Source organism: Hypanus sabinus, chromosome 23 (genome assembly GCF_030144855.1).
Source record: "Hypanus sabinus isolate sHypSab1 chromosome 23, sHypSab1.hap1, whole genome shotgun sequence".
NCBI classification, from domain to species: domain Eukaryota; kingdom Metazoa; phylum Chordata; class Chondrichthyes; order Myliobatiformes; family Dasyatidae; genus Hypanus; species Hypanus sabinus.
The window spans coordinates 16,179,111-16,198,622 of NC_082728.1; the positions used below are offsets into that span (position 1 = coordinate 16,179,111).

Genomic DNA, 19,512 nt, shown 5'->3' on the forward strand with positions numbered 1-19,512 from the left:
CAGCAGACTGAAGTGTCCGCTATAGAGTCATGGGTTTAAGTCTCACTACAGGAACTTGAAGAGACAATTTGTTTGTTGTTTGAGTGCATTACTGAGTTACCAGAGTTCCTGGCTTTCTGATGCTAAACCTGGACTTTGGATCCTAAACCATGTGACCCTAATGTAGCTTACTTGGCCAAAAAGGTTGTGGAGAGAGTTAATAGGAGTGTTTACACAGATTAATGAACTAAATGGACTATTATGAGGATGAGGTGGTTTCATGGTCACCTAATTAATTTAATTCAAATTTATTGAATTATTCGTATTTAACATTCCTAGCTCTTGTGATTTAAATTCATGCCACAGGTCATTAGTTCCAGCTTCTAAAGTGCTGGCCTAGTAATGTAAATATTATACTTTAGAGGAGAAGTATGTGTTATCAGGTGTAGATTCCTAATTACTAAGGTTTTCCATTTCACAGATATTAGCTTCCGTTTAGATTCAGATTAGTTTATTGTCATATATACTAGGGTGCAGTGAAATTCCTTACTTGTTTTTAAATTCATGGAGTAAACAGCTTACTTTATAATAATAAGTACAACATGAACTATATAACAAGTTCAAAACAGCAAAGATTATAGTGCAATCTGAAATATGCAAAAGGATGCTAAGGAATTAATATTAAACACAAGAGGAAGGGTCTCAGTTTGAAACATCGACGGTTTATTCATTTCCATAGATGTTGCCTGACCTGCTGAGTTCCTCCAGCATTTTGTGTGTTATAGTGGAATTAATAACAGAGGTATAGAATTATGGGTCTAAGAACAAGAGGGATGTGAAAGAGGATATTGGTGCAGAAGTCTGATAGCACTGGGGAAGAAGTCTCCAGTCACCTCTGCATTGAACTGTGGCTGTGGCCTGCAATAATGGGCTCCTGGATCGGCTGTGACTGGCTTCGTGTGGCTGTGAGTTCACTTTCGTGAACTTCAGTACTGAATGGTATTTCACAAATAAGAGAAAATCTGCAGATGCTGGAAATCCAAGTAAAACACACAAAACACTGGAGGAACTCAGCAGGCCAGGCAGCATCTATGGAGAAAAGTCCTGCTGATGGGAGGTGGCCCAACTCTTCAACTGTACTTTTTTCCCCATAGGTACCTGGCCTGCTGAGTTTCTCCAGCATTTTGTGTGTGTTGCACTGAATGTTATTTACTTACTTTTATTGTTTTATTTTTATTGTCTTACTTTTATAGCGAGATTTGTGGCTTTCTGCAAACACCTGCTGAAGCTTAATCCAGATTCAATGTGGATTTGATTGGCTTTTCTCAGACACACTTGTAAAAATATTCCATTGGAGTCTCACCTGCCAAGGAGTGATTCATGTTTTATCTTTCTCAACAAAAATTTAACTGCCATTTTTACGAGAAATGCATACTAGTTTCATTGGGGACTCGGTACGAAATAAAGTAGGAGAAAGGGCAAGCCTAATAATGCTTCAATGCATGCAGACAGTTGTCAAAGAGGTAATGTGTGGCCATTATGGTGGAAAACCCACCACATGCAGATTTCACCTGAGACTGCACATGGAAATGTGACACAGCTCCTCAGTGTCCCTGATCAAAACCCTGAGGCCCTTCCTCCCAATCACATCTAGATCTTGCCAGTGGCGCTCACTGCTACAAAGTAAGTAAAATAAGCTGCTTGCCACTCACTGAGTAACCCACACTGTTACTTGTTTTTTATATATTTTTTCACTTATTTAGGGATACAGCATGGAATAGGCCTTTCCAGTCCTTCAAGCCATGTTGCACAACAATCCTGGCCTAATCACAGGACAACTTACAAAGACCAATTAACCTACCAACTGGTGCGCCTTTGGAGCACCAGATGAAACTCATGCGGTCACGGGGAGAATGAACAAACTCCTTACAGGTAGCGATGGAAAGTGAACCAGGGTCACCTGTAGTGCTAACCACTACGCTACCGTGTTCCCTCCTATACAATAAGCAACTGTTGCTCCACACAAATTGCTGGAGGAACTCAGCAGGTCAAGCAGCATCCATGGAGGGGAATAAACTGTCAACGTTTCAGGTCAAGACCCTTCATTAATCTTCTTTTGCACAATGGTTGTTTATTGATCTTTATTTGTGCCTAGTTTTTCATTGATTCTGTCTTATTTATTTGTTCTACCATGAAAGCCTGCAAGAAAATGAATCCCTGAGTGACATATATGGTGACATATACACACTTCGATAAAAAAATTTACTTTGAACTTTGAACTGTTTATTCCCCTCTTGACCTGACTTGCCGAGTTCCTTCAGTGTTTCATGTGTGTTGCTCAAGATTTCCAGCATCTGCAGAATCTCCAGTATCTATGTAAATGCAAATTTAAGGTAAGTTTATGAAAATTAATTCCAGCATAAATACGATGGACCAAATGGCTTCATTCTGCCATGAAATTTGAGACCCAAATAGGTAAATGTCAATTTCCTTGTCTCAGTTGCTACAGAAGAACCAGTGGATGGGCGTGTAACACAGGAAACAAACTCCCGATGGGCCATTTCTTGGTACTGAAGGCCACAATGCTATTTTTAAGATAATCAAACATAGTGGAGTCAAACTTAATGACATTTTTTAAAAATTAAACAAAATATACTTTATTCAAAAAATAAAATTAGGTACAATAAACCATTCAATGACTCTCAGTCCTTTACAAATGTTTCCTTTACAGTCTTTACATTCCCATACTTTTGCCACCCAGGTGGTACTCTGTTATTCCATATTTACATTCACTTGTTTAGGGGTATACACCCTGCTACCCACCCCTCAACTCCCACAGGAGAAGGACCCTAGACTCTGTCTTGGGTGCTTGGGCTAAATGCCCGATAAAGTAATGACCACACATGAGTCATTGGAACCAAATTTCTGAAGCAGTAGGCCCTGCTCAATCGTTATGTTGCATATGAGACAGCAAAAGCAAATTTCCCTCAGGTTATTAAACTGACATTATATGTACATTTTGATAGCAATCCTCTAGCTCTGAATTCAAATATTTGGAATATTTTGTCGAAAGAGAGAGCACAGAAACTCGCCAACTGAGTCTGCACTGATCATCAGCCTTCCCTTCTCACAATCCTACATCAGGCATTCTTCCCACCTTCCTATCAACTCCCGCCAGATTCCAGCACCCGCTTGCACACCATGGGCAATTAACCTACCGATCTGCACATCCCAGGGATGCGGGAGGAAACTAGAGAAACTCATCTGATTTCAGGGGTGTGTACAGATGCTGTGCAGACACCTTCCAAGGTCAGGTTTGAACCTGGATCTCTGATGCTCTGACCTAGCGGGTCCACCAACAGAGGACAATTAAGCTACCAACCTGCACAGCTTAGAGGCACCTGAGGGAACCAGAGAGTTCCACGCGATTACAGGGAGTACTTCAAATTGCCTCACAATGTTTCCACATAAATCAGGTCTTTAAGTCCTGGCAAGATCATTATAAATTTTCTCTACACTTTTTCAACCTTATTGATAACTTTCTGGTCGGTGGGTGACTAGAACTGCACACAATACTCCAAATTCGGCTTCCCTTGTAGGATACGTGGAATAGCTCTTGCTTCAGTTTTATCCAGACCCCTGGGTTAGCGTAACATTGCAGCAAGTGACATGGATTCAATTCTGCCGCTGTCTCTGGGGAGTTTCTCTGTTTCCCTTGGTGCTTCGATTTCCTCCCACAGTCCAAAAGACATACTGTATGGGAGAGCAGTTTAGTGGGTTGCATGCGGGTAATAGGATGGCGTGGCTTCATTTGGCCAGAAGGGCACAGTGTTACTGTGCTGCATCTCCAAATAAACAAATGTACCGATAATGGTATTGATGTATCTTCTTGCTCTCATATGGGAGTTGAATGTTTCAACACCTTTGTTGCCAAATTCCACCCTGTTGTCACTTTCATGTTCCAGATCAAGTTCAACTTCAAATTTAATTGTCATTCAACCATGCGCATGAATACAGCAAACCAAAACAACGCTCCTCCAGGTTCAAAATACAGTAACAACAGTCACAATCAGCACAAGGCACAGATTGCAGGTATAATTATGATAGAAAAAACCATACAGTCACAGAAAAAATGAAAATAGCCTAGCTTCCTGAGTGTCGTGGACTGTAGATTTAGGGTGCATGGGACATTGTCCTGGAGCCACATTTCTGAAAGAATAAACACTTAACAGTTCGCCATCATGTGCGAGTGCAGCCACTGACAAACACAATCCAGCTTGCCTTCCGCTGAGTGAACACGGGAGGGCAGCACTGATGGGAGGGGCCAGCACAGAGCCCAGTGTGGCCCCCAGCGCCTCTGCTTTCTCCCACATCACTTCTCCCATCTCCTCCCCCGACGGTTGCATCAGGCTTCAAGTCCATCTTCTCCTTTCCTGTTCCGTACTTCTTTATCTCTACACTGGGAACAGTTTAATCACAAATAACCATTACTGGTCCAAAAACTCCCATAACCCTCCTTGACCTCGCTGCTTCCCATGAAAATTCCACTCCATTCTCTCAGTTTATCTGGCTCCTCCATATCTTTTTAGATGGTGATAGCTTCAATATCCATTTTTCCAAAATATCATTGTTTTGACTTGACCACATTTACTACTTCACCGTAGCCTTTTCTTCTTCATAGTTCTTCACTGCCTGTGTTCTATTACTTGGATGTTTGTTTTCACCATTCCTCTTCCGATACAGAACAATCAGTTCTCCTTATTTTCAATTCCACTCCACAAGTCTCTACAGTCAACTGATCATCCTCTAATTTCTGTCACTTTCCATTTAATATCATCATTTTTATCCTTCCCAGTATTCCCAATGGACTGTTCCTTCCTTGACTCCGTGTTCACTCTTAGATTTCCACCATACCAATTCCACTTAAAACATTCCCACAAGAGTTATTCCTCTCCTGGGGTTGGACCTATTGTACATGAGTGTGTGCGTGGAAGGGATGAATGAGGCTTCTTTTGTTGCTGTTGTTTTGTTGCTTATATTCTGCTTCGTTATGTTCTCTGTTGTTCTGCAGTTCATTATGAGCATGCTATGTTGGCACCGGAGTAAGTGGCAACATTTGTGGGCTGCACTCAGCACACCCTCGATTGTGTCAGTTATTAAGACAAATGACACATTTCACTCTATGTTGTGATATATACTTGGTCAATAAATTTGAATCCTGAACCTTGAATTTGAGATTAACACCAGTCAGTGGCCCATGGCGATAGCAACAACTCAGCAACATTCAACAACCATGTAGAGATTGCATATTCATTATTGGGAACACCTTTAGTCAGTCCATTAGCCTGAGTTTCTATTTACCTTCATTTTAATTCTCAATCCCACTCTTGCCTGCCAGCCTGTGGTCTCTTACATTGTGCCAACAAAACATAATGTCATCTTAAGGCAGAGCATTTCATTTTCTTCTAATTCAGTGCATTACAGCCCTCAGGACTCAAAACATTGAATTCAACAATTTCAGCTAACTGGCCTTTCCAGTTTAAGTCAGAACTGTCCATTTCTGATGAAGACATCAATTTAGGTTTTCGTCTGCACAGTATATTGCCCGATTGGCCGAGTTCTTTCTCAAAGATTTCTTTTCAGTCATGTGTCCAACAGCTGAATTGTTCTGTAACTCACAATTCAAGTATTTTCTTTCCTACTAATTCTCAATCATTTCTTCCAAACTGATTAGTTATGCTCAACAAGCCATCACCACCCTTTTTCATCTGGTAATATATTTGTGTCATTTACTCTCTCCTGGTGTCCGCCCTGTCTCAGATATCCCCTTGTTTATTTCACCCCTCCCCTTCTCTGCAATTTAAAACATGCTTTTTTGACTCTACCTAGTTCTGAATGAAAAGTCACCTATCTGTAATTTTAATACTATCGCTTTTTACACTGATGCTTCTTGACCTGCAAAGCATTTTCTGTTTTCACTATAATTCAAAGCTTGTGTCGACGATTATTTTGTGGGAATTTTGTGATATGTGCAGTCTGATGTAACTCACAGCTATTTCACGTTCCAAAGGTGGAAATAACTTTACGTGCTTTCACCTTTGCAACCATCCCATACAGTTCATGTGAACAGGTCACACCCCCACATCAATGACAGCTCATTTAATTCCAGGTTTATCAAATTGCATGTTTCATTTTCTGTTTACATCGTCTTTTACCTTTACTGCATGAACTTTACAGACCAGTGGAAGGAAAAATGATTAAAGCATGCTATACTCCTTTGGACATTCAACAGATATCTCATACATTTGCCCTGCAATCTTCCTTGCATTTCACAGCAGTTACAAATAAATATTAACAGGCTCGAAGCGAAGCATGAAATTATGCTTAACCAGAGGACAAAACAATGAAAGTTCAGAATGGGCCATCAGCTCCTGAAGGAGTTAATGCACCTTGCAGGTCAATGGGTTTTGAATCAGAAATAGTTTCAGCTGACTTGTCCTTTTTCTCTCCTTGTGTTACTTTTCTGAGCGTCATTCAGGGATGTCGTTCATGTTTGGAATGGTTCCGTCTACTCACCCACTGTGGGATATTTTGTTTCATTTGAAAATATGGCATCCACTCTAAAGCAGATAAAATACAAGAAAAACTTTTTATGCAGAGGCAGAACCTATTAATAAGAACAAGTACTGATGAAGGGTCTTGGCCCGAAACATCAACAATTTATTCTTCTCCGAAGATGCCGCCTGGCCTGCTGAGTTTTCCTAACATTTTGAGCTTGTTGCGCTGAACACTTCTTCCTTCCATTGAAGCAAGTTTTCCCTTGAAATATTATGGTCCTGTTCTTAATAAGTGTGCTGTTTGTCGTGGGGATGGGATAGAATATTGGGGCAGTATTTTATCTAAAAGAGCCAGCAGGCTCATTGATCAATTAAGGACAAAATGATTTTTAACATTCTATTTTCAGTCTAGCCATATCAGTTTGCAGTTTGTGGAAAGCAGTAGGCTAGATAATAAAATACCTCTGTAAGTTCTCTCCTCAGTAATTCACGCTTCAAACAATAAAGCCCCAGCCTGCCCAAACTCTCCTTTTAACTCAGGCCCTCGAATCCTGGTGACGTTCTCATAAACGTTTGCAGTCTTTTCAACTAAATGATGTCTCCCTTGTAACAAGGTAACCAAAGCTGTACACAGTACTTCAGATGTGGCCTCATCAATGCCTTGTACACCTGCAACATAATGTCACAACCCTTAAATTCCCAAGTAGCCCACAGAAGCATACACTCAGTGGCCACTTTATTAAATACATCATACACCTGCTCATTAATGCAAATATCTAATCAGCCAATTAACAGTAACTCCATGCATAAAATCATGCAGCCATGAACCAAGTGCTTCAGTTGTTGCTAGACCAAACATCAGAATGGGGAAGAAAAGCTATCTAATGATTTTGACCTTGGAAAGATTTTTGGTGCCAGACTGGGTCGTTTGAGTATCTCACGTACTGTTGATGTCCTGGATTTTTCATGCACAGCAGTCTCTAGATTCTAGTTCCTAGTTTATAGAGAATGATGCGAGAAACAATCACATCCAGTGAGAAGAAGTTCTGTGAGCAGGAAAATGCCTTGTTAATGGAAAGATTGGAGGAAAATGGCCAGACTGGTTCAAGCTGACAGCAACTTAAATAACCACGCATTGCAACAGTGGTGTGCAGAAGAGCATCTCTGAACACACAACATATTGAACCTTGAAGAAGATGGGCAACAGCAGAAGAAGACCATGAACATACACTCAGTGGCCATCTTATTAGATACAGCAGGTATCTAATAAAGTGGCCATTGGGTGTATATATCTGCCTCAAGTCTTTCAAGAACTTTATTTAATAAGTATCTGTTACTTGACTTTTGAGGTTTAAAATAAATACTGCAAAACACAGAAAAAAATAATAGCAGCACATTTCAGGTATGTCAAGCCATAATAAAAGGATGATTGTCACTTGCAGACGACAGTCCCAATTTGCTCTGGCCTTTATATTTCGAAGTGTTTCCTGATTTCATCCGAAAGGGTTGTTTCTAATTTTCAGACTGAGCGCTGTATAGTGCTGAAAATTCCACCCAGTCACCAATTATCCTTTGAGGGCGTGACAGGGCACCGTCAGAGGAGTCTCTGCCTCACAGCACCGAAAGACCAGATACAATACAATACAGTTGCTGTCCATGTGGGGTTTGCAAGTTCTTTCTGTGGCTACAGGGCCTTCTGGTTTCCTACCCCCGCCCCCCCCCCCCCAAATTTGCAGATTGGTAGTTTAATTGACCAATCTCAATGCCCTTACAATGTGCAGTAGAATCTGGGGGTGGGGCTGGGGGGGGGGGGCTGAGATAAAGAATAGCGATTAATGTAGGGTTAGTAAAAAAGGATGCTAGGTATTTGGTACAAACTCAGCAGGCTGAAGAGTTAATTTCCTTTCAACATCGGTTTATGTCTCTATGAAATCTTTGAAAACCCACAGATTGGACTGTAGTTCCTGGTTGCTCCTTTTCCTGTTGTTATTTTGGGCGATTTTGAATCGGAGCGGTCTGCAGATAACGAACACTGAGCTGAACTGAATGCGGACTCTTTCGATTTTGTGTTCTTTTTATAGTCTGTGTTTTTGTTCGTTTTTTCCTGTTACCATTAGCACATTCATTTTTTATGCATGCAGGGGGAAGCGGTTGACATTTTTCTTTAAATGGAATCCATGATTTTCTTTGCTTCGTGGCTGTCTGTGTAGAAGATAGATCTCAGGGCTGTATACTGCATATACTTCGATAATAAGTGTACTTTGAATCCTGTGAATATTGCATTTTCAACCTGAAGCCTGCAAAGGCAGCTCTGGAAGTTGATGGTTAAGGACCCAACCTGCTTTAACTGTTTTCTGTATGAATTCTGGCAAGTGGGAAGGGGAAATAAAATTTCCTCCATCCCAAACCTCAGATTACTTTAAGGAATCCTGTAGTGTATATACATATTGGGTTGCTAGCATTGTACTCAGTGAGAAATGAGGAAAACCTACCCATTCCATCTCCTGGAGTCCATGGCACTGGAAAGAGAATCACACTGCCATCCCACTTATTTTGATATCTGTGCTTGCACAAGAGAGCTAAACAATCAGAGTCCCCCATCTCCTCCTTTTCCTCTTCAAACCTCTTTTACTCCGAGACAAAGCAATTACACAATTTCCACATCCTGGCAACCTTCATTTCAACATGAATCCAAGATGGAGGTGAATCAGCATTTAGGAGGGATATTGAGAATCTGGCTCAATGGTAACACAACAACAGCCTCTCATTTAGTGTCAGCGAAACCAAAGAGTTTATATTTACTACGACAGGAAAAAATACACGGGGCCATAAAGCTTTCCTCATCAGGAAATCAGAGGTGGAGAGGGTCAGTAACATCACATTTCTTGGCATTAGCAATCAGAGGATCTGCCCTGGGGTAAACATGTAAGTGCCATCTCAAAGAAGGCATGACTGTGATTTGCTCAAAGTTTGCGCAGATTCAGCATGTGATCTAAAACTGCGGTAAACTTCTATACCTGCACAGTGGAGAGTGTCCTGATCCTAAATCGCGGCCTGGCTTGGGAACACTAATGCTCAAGAATGAACCAGCCTTCAAAAACTGGTAGATACAATCTACCTACGAATGCATTTTGGATCAGCATCTCACTGCAAAGGTGACACCTTTCACTACAGTGCACTCCCTTCCCGTCACTGAGCACACTTACAAGGGACGCTGCCACAAGAAAGCAGCATCCATAATCAAGGACCCCAACCATCCAGGTCTTCCACTTCCAGTGGCACCATTAAGGAGGTGAATTGTACAAGCAACTCCGATGGAAATCTTCTTATTTTCCCATTTTCGATTGCTGCAGCTGAAATCCACAGCTAAATCCATGGACAATGAGTGTAGTTAGCAACATTGTTTTAAGGAGCTTACAGAAAACCTATAGCTCACTATTTATTTAACATAACTTTTTAAATATATATACTTACTTTAATTTACAGTATTTTATCATTATATATTGCAATGTTCTGTTGCCACTCAACAACACAACATATGCCAGTGATATTAAACCTGATTCTAATTTCACTCTCTTCTCACTACTACCATTGGCCAGGGGCTACAGGAACCTTACACACCACCGATTTCAGGAAAAATCATTTCACTACCACCATCAGGCTCCTGAACCAATGTGGATAATTTCACTCACCACAACTCTGAGCTGAATCCATACCCTACAGACTCAATTTCAAGGGCTCTACAACTCATGTTCTCAGTATTATATATATTTTTTTGCACAATTTCTTTTCTTTTACATGTTGGCTGTTTGTCAGTCTTTATGAATTTTTTTATAAAAGAAATTCTATTGTGTATTTTTGTTTTCCTGTGAATGCCTGCAATAAAATAAATCTCAGGGCACTAATTGGTGACATGTACTTTAATTATGTTTACTTTGATTATCTCTTGACATCGACTCCCTTATTATTGACTGGAGTCAGGGGAACTAAATCCACATTATTCTGCTTCAGAGGCAAACATGCTATACACTGGGATGTGGTTAATAGTAGAAATGAAACTAATAAATTGTAAATGTGACCTGATTCTACAGCATTGGGAACCTGGGTGATCACAAAACTGAATATTTGACTCCTGTCTCTTGACTCTCTCAGTCTAGAAGCAATTATATTCACAAAAAAATGTATATTTTCAGTGGTGGGACAGTCCAGTACATGAGGGAACCAACTCAAACGAAGAGGCAGAAGTTCAGGGATGATCCTAAGAAGCATTCCCTCAAATAAATGGCAGTGGAGCTCAGTAAGCCTTGCGATCTGAGACCATCAAGTCAAGTCAAGTCAAGGTTATTGTCGTTTAGCTATGTACATGTATACTGCTAAACAAGACAACGTTTCTCCGGACCAGGGTTTAAAGCACAGTAGTACACATGACACACATATAACACACAATAACTGAGGAATGTAAGAATTAAATCTACAAATGAATTACAGATAGGTAAGCAAAGTCAAGTGCATAAATTATATATTGTAGGGTATAGTACAAATTATCTAGTGACACTTTGAATTTGATGTGGCAGGAAGTTCAGAAGCCTCATGGTCTGAGGGAGGAAGCTGTTTCCCATCCTGACCGTTCTTGTCTTTATGCATCAGAGTCTCCTGCCTGATGGTAGAAAGTTAAAGAGGATGCTGGATAGATGGGTGGAATCCTTAATAATACTAAGGGCCATGCATATACAGTGGCCCTGATAAGTGTCCCTGATAGATGTTAGGGAGACCCCTATGATCCTCTCAGCTGCTTTCACTGTCCTTTGCAGGACTTCCGATCTGATACTCTGCTGCTCCCATACCAGATTGAAAAACTGATTGTCAGGATGCTCTCAATGGTGCTCCTATAAAGTTCAGTGAAGATGAGGGTGGAGCCTCACTTGCCTCAATCGCCTCAGGAAATGGAGGAACTGCTGTGCTTTGTTGTTCAGGGAAGTGATATTGAGGGACCAGGTGAGGTCATCCATGAGGTGTACGCACAGGAACTTGATGCACTTAGCTCTCTCTATGGAAGAGCCATATATGCACAGAGGGAGGTGGTTCATCTGCACCTTCCTGAAGTCCACAATCATTTCCTTGGTCTTCTTCACATTCAGACTGGTATCCATATGCACCCGTATCTAAGATTATTAGAAAAGTTCCTTGCCACTGCTGTTCCTTAGTTCAACTGCTTCATTGTTGCTGGAAGCTCAACAATTTTTGTATCTTTGCTGACAAGGGCACCTACCGTTTCACAGGCATCTTTGTGGTTGTTCTGCTTGATGTAATAAGATTACTTTCCTTTCATCGGGAATGAAAGCAAACTAGATTTTCCCAGGGCTTAGCTGCAGAGAACCTGCAATCTGTTCACAGCGATAAATTGTACATTTCCAAAAAGAATGCTCAATAGCTTTTGATAGGATTCAGATTGCATGACATTACTGTTATAATACGTTTTATCGCTCAATTCATCTAAACATGAATTGGATTGACACTGGCTGTGCCAAGTCTACAGGGATAAACAGGTAAATGTTTAAATACATCTTTGTTCTCCAAAACAGTGTCCTGGCTAGATGTTTATCTTCAGTTGACTGCATCAGATTATTATCAGCAAATATTTATGTAATTTGTATGCATTGATAAGTGGCAGTGCTACGAAAGGCTAAACATTACAAGTACCCAAATTATTATACTGAGCAAGTGTTGCATACAGACCTTGTTTTAAATACAGTAAAATAGATTATTACCTGAGCCCTCCCCCACTTCCGACCCCCTTCCCCACCCACTTCACCCCCCTTCCGAATGAGCAAATAGCCCTACCTTATCCAATTATATAATGCAAGCTTGCAATAATTTATCAACCTGAACCCTCAAGCAAGGATTTAAGAGACAGCCTCCTCGGGGAGGTGTCAATGTTTAACCTAAATGCTGTTCCGAACTCTTTACTCATAATAAGCAAACAAAAGGTTCCAATCCTTACAGCCCACTAAGAATCTGCCAGCCTCTCACCAGGTGTACTGGGGCACCAAGGCGTTCTTCCCCAGCTCCTCACAGTTAATCCGGAGGTGAGACGGGAAGTGGTGTGAAAGGTAGGATTGGACTTTTTTGGTTTCTTGGACAGCATTGTTAAAAAAGGTTTGGCGGTGAGCAGTAGTTAAACTTTGTGAACTGGAGCTAAATTATAACCGGACCTTCTGTAAAAAAGGAGCTGCGTTCATGACGTTGAACTCAAAATGTATTAAGTGGGATTCACGTGCCAGTTTTATATAAACTACCTGTGATGTAGTGATAAAGATCGTCTTTAGATAAATGCATAATTGAGGTATTTTCTAGGACTGATATCAGCAAGATATTTTCCTTTATAATTATCAGCTTCATTGTAACCTTTTTTTTAAAAACAGCGTCTGAGGTTTATCCCCCGTAACTATAGATTACATGAAATCCAAACTCTTGATGACTTTCACATAAATTTGATGCATAACTTAAATCCTGAAAGCGAAAATGAGATTTATGGATAAATTGTCCCTCCATAATGTGGCAATGTAAAATGGAAAGAGACTGAGATCAAGTAGAGCAAAAAGTTGATATGCATTCATATTCATAACCAAAACTAATGTGGAAAGTGTCTTCAGTACTAAAGGAGTAGGTGGCTTCTAAACAAAATAAATGTTAAGATCTTCTGGTTGCCTGCTTTCATCTATTTAATTATTAGCACCTATTTTTAGCTAAATTCTTCAGAAACTGTATAATTCATGAACAGGACAAAACCAACAATAGGAGAAATTCTAGAAAAATTAAAGATCTATTATTAAGTAAACAGTCATTGATGATTTTGAAACTTTTTATCGATACATTTTATTAGGAATCAGTCATCAAGAAGGTTACTGTTGAATTAATTGGCAAATACTACAACAACAACTTGCATTTATATGGCAGAGTAAAACCAAATTACAAATTGTATAAGGAAATGTTTGGGCAAATGATCTTGGAAATAGACACTAGTGTGTGATTTTAACAAACAAAAGAGAGATCGAGAGATGTAGGTTTAGACGAAGGAAAACGTGAGGTAATGGGGAATGGGGTTACGACTTTGCTAACCTAGGATGTGGTGCAGGTCTGGACGAAGAAATACGATGAGAGGACTTGTTGTAGGCTAGGATCTCGAGGTTTGTTGTTGATGCCATGCCTTTAACTTTTTGAGGTTATGCAGAAATACACTGGTTGCCTATCTACCTACTTAATTGTGAATAGTAAAAAGGGGAGCACTTGATCACTTGATCAGTTGACACCTCTCTGTTATTTGGAATGGATTAACTATATGGGGATAGTAGCATAGTAAAGGAGCAGGAATGAGGAAATGTGCTTTCAAAATTAAATCTAACATATACTGTATGGGGTAAAGGTCAGTTAACACATTTTCCACACAACCATGATAGAAATTCGGAAACCTCTCCCCTGAAATGCTCTGGGTTGAGTACAGCTTGAACTCTCCAGTTTTGATGAAAGGTCTCGGCCCGAAACATTGTCGGTTCATTCTCAGCCTGGCCAGCTGAGTTTCTCCAGCGTTTTGTGTGTGTTGCTTGAACTTTTCAGATTGTGATCAGTAGAAGCTCGATTAGATGAAGATGTTAACACTCAAAGAACAATTGCAGTCAAGTGGAGAGAGATATGATCAGCCATGCTCCAATGTCGGAGCAAGTTTATAGCATATTCCTGCTACATGTCTATAAATATCGGACTGTCTCTGTATTTCCCTGTTCCAGGTCTGTTCCATGATTTATCCCCTTCATAAAATGTGACATTTATTTGAGAAAGTATCCTTCTTAAAAATAAACAATATACTGTATTCAACATCTACTGCTGAATTAACCCAAAATATTGTTGAAAGGGAAATTCACTACCATTCTCTTGTCTCCTTTCGTTAGCTCCTTCATAAATCTTCTTTACAGTGAAAGAGTTTTGGTTTGCGTGATATGATATGGAAAGCACCACTAGTAAATGTCCCATAGAGTTTCAAGTGAAATCAAACCATGTCTCCGTAGCTTCATTTTCCCATTTGTATTTTGCAACATTTATGGCAAACTTACAAAGGCTTTTGCCAAAAGAATTGACTGTGTAAATGTACTACTGGCAGATAGTTGTGCTGATGTTCCTTCACTTCTAATCCTAATTCTTCCAAGTGACATTCAGACTTCACCTTTCAAAGGTTCATCAAAGTCAAAGTAAAATTTATTATCAAAACACATGTATCTTATCATATATTACCTTGAGATTAATTTTCTTGCAGGCATTTGCAAAATTAAAAAAAAACAATTGAATTTCTGAAAACTATACATAAGCAAAGTCTAACAAGCAACAAATGTGCAAATGAAGACAAATTGTGCAAAAAAACTGGGAATATGAATTCTAAAGAGTCTTTGAAAATTAATCTGTAGGTTGTGGAATCAGTTAGAGTGGTGGTGAGTGAAGTTATCCATGCCGGTTCAGGATTCTAATGGTTGTAGGGTAATAAGTGTTCCTGAACCTGGTGGTCTCTGTACCTCCTGCTGGATGTTAGTACAAGAGAGCATGTCCTGGAGAGTGCAGGCCCTTGATGATGAATGCTGCTTTCAAAAGAGATGGTTGTTGACTTCAGGAGAGCGACCACTCTCCACTGAACATTGACAGCTCCGCCGTTGAGATTGTTAAGAGCACCAAATTTCTTGGTGTTCACCTGGCGGAGAATCTCACCTGTTCCTTCAACACCAGCTCCATAGCCAAGAAAGCCCAGCAGTGTCTCTACTTTCTGCGGAGGCTGAGAAAAGTCCATCCCCCATTCTCCAGCCTCACTCACTGGTTCGGGAACTGCACAATCTTTGAACGCAAGGCCCTGCAGTGGATAGTGATGTCAGCTGAGAAGATCATTGGGGTCTCTCTTCCTACTATGACAGACATTTACACCACACGCTGCACCCACAAAGCTAACAGTATTGGGAAGGACCCCACGCACCCTCACACAAACTCTTCTCCCTCCTGCCATCTGGCAAAAGGTACCGAAGCATTTCAGCTCTCACGACCAGACTGTACAACAGTTTCTTTCCCCAAGCTATCAAACTCCTCAATACTCAGAGTCTAGACTGACATCTACATCATTTATTATTATATTGTAATTTGTCCTCCAATGTGCCTATTGTCGGGTTTATTAATTATTGTACTGCCCTGCACTGTTTTGTGCACTTTATGTAGTCCTGTGCAGGTCTGTAGTCTAGTGCAGTTTTTATGTTGTTTTACGTAGTCTAGTGTAGCCTTGTGCTGTCTCGCATAGTCTAGTGTAGTTTTGTGTTGATTCATGTAGCACCAGGGTCCTGGAGGAATGTTGTTTCATTTTTACTGTGTACTGTACCAGCAGTTTATGGTCGAAATGACAATTGACTTGACTTGACTTGACTTGACTTGTGACAGTGCTCCTGGAAAGTATGCTCCAGGGTTGGGGGAGTGCTTTGCCTGTGACGGACAAGGCTGAATCCATCTGGGTTTACTCAGCTTGGCTTGACCTTCAATGTGCCACAAATATGTTTGCTAACACTTCACAGCCATCTTAAATCAGAGGTTAAGAATTGTGCTAATGAATGCAAAAGCTTCACTTGTGGAGCATAAATTTTGTAGGAATGCCGGGGAAAGCTGTCTGATTTCTAAGTGGCCATTGAAAACAGCTTCTTCCCTTCTGCCATCCAGTTTCTAAATGGACATTGAACCCATGAACACTACCTCACTACTTTTTATTTCTGTTTTCTTTTGCACTACTTATTTCGTCTGAGTGGCACTGGTACCATGCAACCCAGTACGTCGCATGGTCGGTGACTAAACCGGTTCCCCCCCCCAGGCTTGCCTGGTGAGGAGGGTGGCTAGACACCCTGCAGGACGGAAGACAAGTCCTGTCAAAGAGCGGGTGCACCCTCTCGTAGGGTCAACCGCCATGTAGCAAACACGTGCCATGAAGCGCGGAAAGGGTATCCCTCGCATCGAAGCTTGGTCTGGCCATTCACTGCCACAGAACCTCCCCCAGCCATCTTGGACCCCACCATGCCACTGGATTTGGGAGGGGATGTCGAGCAGGTGGGTCTGGACCTGTGCAACCCCCTACTCACCGAAAATCCATTCACACACATGCTGTTCCTTTCTGAGAAGTGGGGTATCCTCAAACTCCACTAACTGAGTGAAAGGAAACATTATCATCCTATGGGATGGATATCAGAGAGAGGGACTTATTTCAACCTAACTACTTAATAGATATACAGGTATATATACTTAATGTAATTCAGTTTTTTTCTCTATATTTATTTATCACATATTACATTGTATTGCTGCAATAAAGTTAACAAATGTCACGTCATATGCTGGTGATATTAAACCTGATTCTGATTTGTTTAGTTTGCAATCAGTGGAGTTGTTATCTAGGTTCCTTTTTTATCATACTTAACTAATTGAATATGATTTAAAAAAATAAGTTAAATACTTGGTGCTCTCTCAGTCTTATCAGTTATCCAGACAGCAAATTTTGGATGATGAGCGGCATTGATCATATGGATAGGCAGAGGCTTTTTCCCAGGGCTGAAATGGCCAACATGCGGGGGGCATAATTTTAAGGTGCTTGGAAATAGGTACTGAGGGGATGTAGGGGCAAGTTTTCACACAGAGAGGGGTGGGTGTGTGGAATGGGCTGCTGGTGGCAATGGGGGAAGTGGATACAATGGGGTTTTTAAGAGTCTCTTAGATAGGTACATGGAGCTTAGAAAAATAGAGGGCTATGCACTAGGAAAATTCTAGACATTCTCTAAAGTAGATTACATGGTCCACACAACATTGTGGGCTGAAGGGCCTATAATGTGTGTAAATTTCTATGTTCAATGTATATGTTCAAATTGTGAAAGTTAGCTCTAGTGGATCAACACTGTTTTACTTTTATTAACCAATAATTTGGATATAAACAATTTTTATTTCTCTTTACAACTGATCAGAAGATCTAATTTGCAACAAAAATCTGCATAATTCCACAATGTTAATGAAGGACTGTCCCTTAATTCAGGCAGTCCCTATGTAACGAATGGGTTCTGTTTTTATAGACGCCCTTAAGTTCATCTTGTGTATAAATTGGCAAATACACAAAAATCACTCAATGTACCTCCACAGCGTTGTAAGGTGTGGCATCAAAAACACATAGGCCTGATAAGAAAGAACAACTATTAAACGTGAAATGAGAAATGAAACTCGTTCTGCTATTCCTAGGATCGAAAGTCTTTGCAAGTATTGGACTTTTGAATTTAATAATATTACAAAACCGTGTTCATATGTAAAGGTGTCCATAAGGTGGACATAATTAATCTGGGGTTGCCTGTAGATCTGTGGAAGTGAATTTATTACTGATAACAGGTTTATTTTAGCCTGCAGATTCTTTGCTGTTGCTGTGGCTTAGCCAAAGTTTTATTAAGTTCTGTCATAAGATTTTTGCTCTTACAAGTCTTTGCCCTGGCTAATGTAGGCAAATATCCTGTATGTTGTTTTCTCTGCCTTTTCTGCTTGTTTTGTAACCTTCATGGATCCTTGGACTTGAGTGCAGAGATCCCACCATTTCTCAGTGTTTCCTACTAATGATTCTATGAAGCAAGCCTTAGGTCCCACGCCACCCTTCAACCTCCTGAACCAGTGTGGATAACCTCACTCACCTCAGCCCTGGACTGATTCCACAACCTACAGACTCACTTCCAAAGACTTTCCAGCTCACACTGTCAACATTGAGAGACTGTCCATCCCGGAGCCTGGGGGTTTGGAGAAACTACGCGGATGATTGTAACATCATAACAGCGAGTTGCTGGTCTCTGCTTTCGCTGTTGCAGAAACGATCTCTCTCTCTCCCTCGCTGGTGAGAGAGGGCCTGTCTGAGATAACAAAGTGCCGGGTTATGACTGCAGTTTTGGTGGTCTCCAGGGGCTTTTGCTTGCATGATGGGGTGGGGGGGGGATGGTGTTCTGTGCTCCTGTTAGTGCAAGTGGGGGGAGGAGGAGGGTCAATACCCTCGTTGCTGCTTGTGCGTGGAAAGGGGAGGAGGGTCTTTGGGGTCCTGATGTTGCTGTCATTCATTCTTTGATTTTTTTGTTTGTCTCTGTGAAGAGTAAGAATTTCAGGTTGTATACTGTATACATTCTCTGAGATTAAATTGAACAATTTGAATATTTATTTATTTATTTATTTATTTATTTTGAATTGCTCAGTTTGTTTTCTTATCAACGTTGGTTGTTTGACTGTCTTTGTTTGTGCGTAGTTTTCCATTGAACCGGTTGTCTTTCTTTGTACCTTCTGTGAATACTTGCAAGAAAATGAATCTCAGGTAACGTACACTGACTTTGATAATAAGTTTCTTTTAATCTTTTGAACTAGGATTAATGTTTTTGTAGATCAGTTCCTGAAACTGATAGTTGTAGGAAAGTAAAGTAACTCTTTGGGACCCTGGCGGTATGGGATTTCAGGATTCTGTAACTCCTGCCTGACAGCAGCAGAGAGAAAAGTGCATGACCTAGATAGTGGGGATCCTTGTTGATAGATGCTGCTCCCTACTTGGTGTGGATCTGATCCCCTGCCCCCGAGCCCTGGATTGCACCCAACATCTTCTCCCAGCTCCACAAAAAGCTCCAATGTAAATACACATGATTAAGTGAGATTTAGCCAAATTCTTTGGGCAGAAATTAGGTGTGGATGGAGTTGTACGTTGGGCGAGGCGTACAAAAGAAGGTTGATGTAACACAAACTATCACAATTTGAATGAGGCAAGGTGCCAAATGAAAGTAGTTCACTCCTTACATCCTGTACATTAAATTCACTGAGTGACGAATTGAAATCGGTGTAGTCATTAGAGTTCCTACACCAAATAGCCACATTGATCATTCCCATCTGTGTTGCTTTTCCTGTTTTATTTAGTGAT

General features: G+C 40.7%; 2 protein-coding genes and 1 long non-coding RNA gene across 5 annotated transcripts in view; 2 read left to right on the plus strand and 1 right to left on the minus strand.

The window, feature by feature from the left end:
* The window catches only part of LOC132380004 (uncharacterized), a 34,701-nt gene extending 21,996 nt beyond the window's left edge, over positions 1 to 12,705 (minus strand). Inside the window, exon 1 of the long non-coding RNA XR_009507602.1 lies at positions 12,567 to 12,705. This is a non-coding gene — a long non-coding RNA (uncharacterized LOC132380004). The remainder of the gene's footprint in view (positions 1 to 12,566) is intronic.
* The window catches only part of LOC132380003 (inward rectifier potassium channel 16-like), a 181,932-nt gene continuing 174,927 nt past the window's right edge, over positions 12,508 to 19,512 (plus strand). The window contains exon 1 of one of the 2 annotated variants that reach the window (XM_059948449.1): positions 12,508 to 12,646. The gene's annotated coding sequence lies outside the window, so the exon portion shown is untranslated. The remainder of the gene's footprint in view (positions 12,647 to 19,512) is intronic. The other variant, XM_059948450.1, reaches the window with a different exon arrangement.
* LOC132380002 (inward rectifier potassium channel 2) overlaps positions 12,519 to 19,512 on the plus strand; it is a 285,153-nt gene continuing 278,159 nt past the window's right edge. Inside the window, exons 1-2 of one of the 2 annotated variants that reach the window (XM_059948445.1) lie at positions 12,545 to 12,646; positions 18,856 to 18,921. The gene's annotated coding sequence lies outside the window, so the exon portion shown is untranslated. Of the gene's footprint in view, positions 12,647 to 18,855; positions 18,922 to 19,512 lie in introns of both variants that reach the window. The other variant, XM_059948443.1, reaches the window with a different exon arrangement.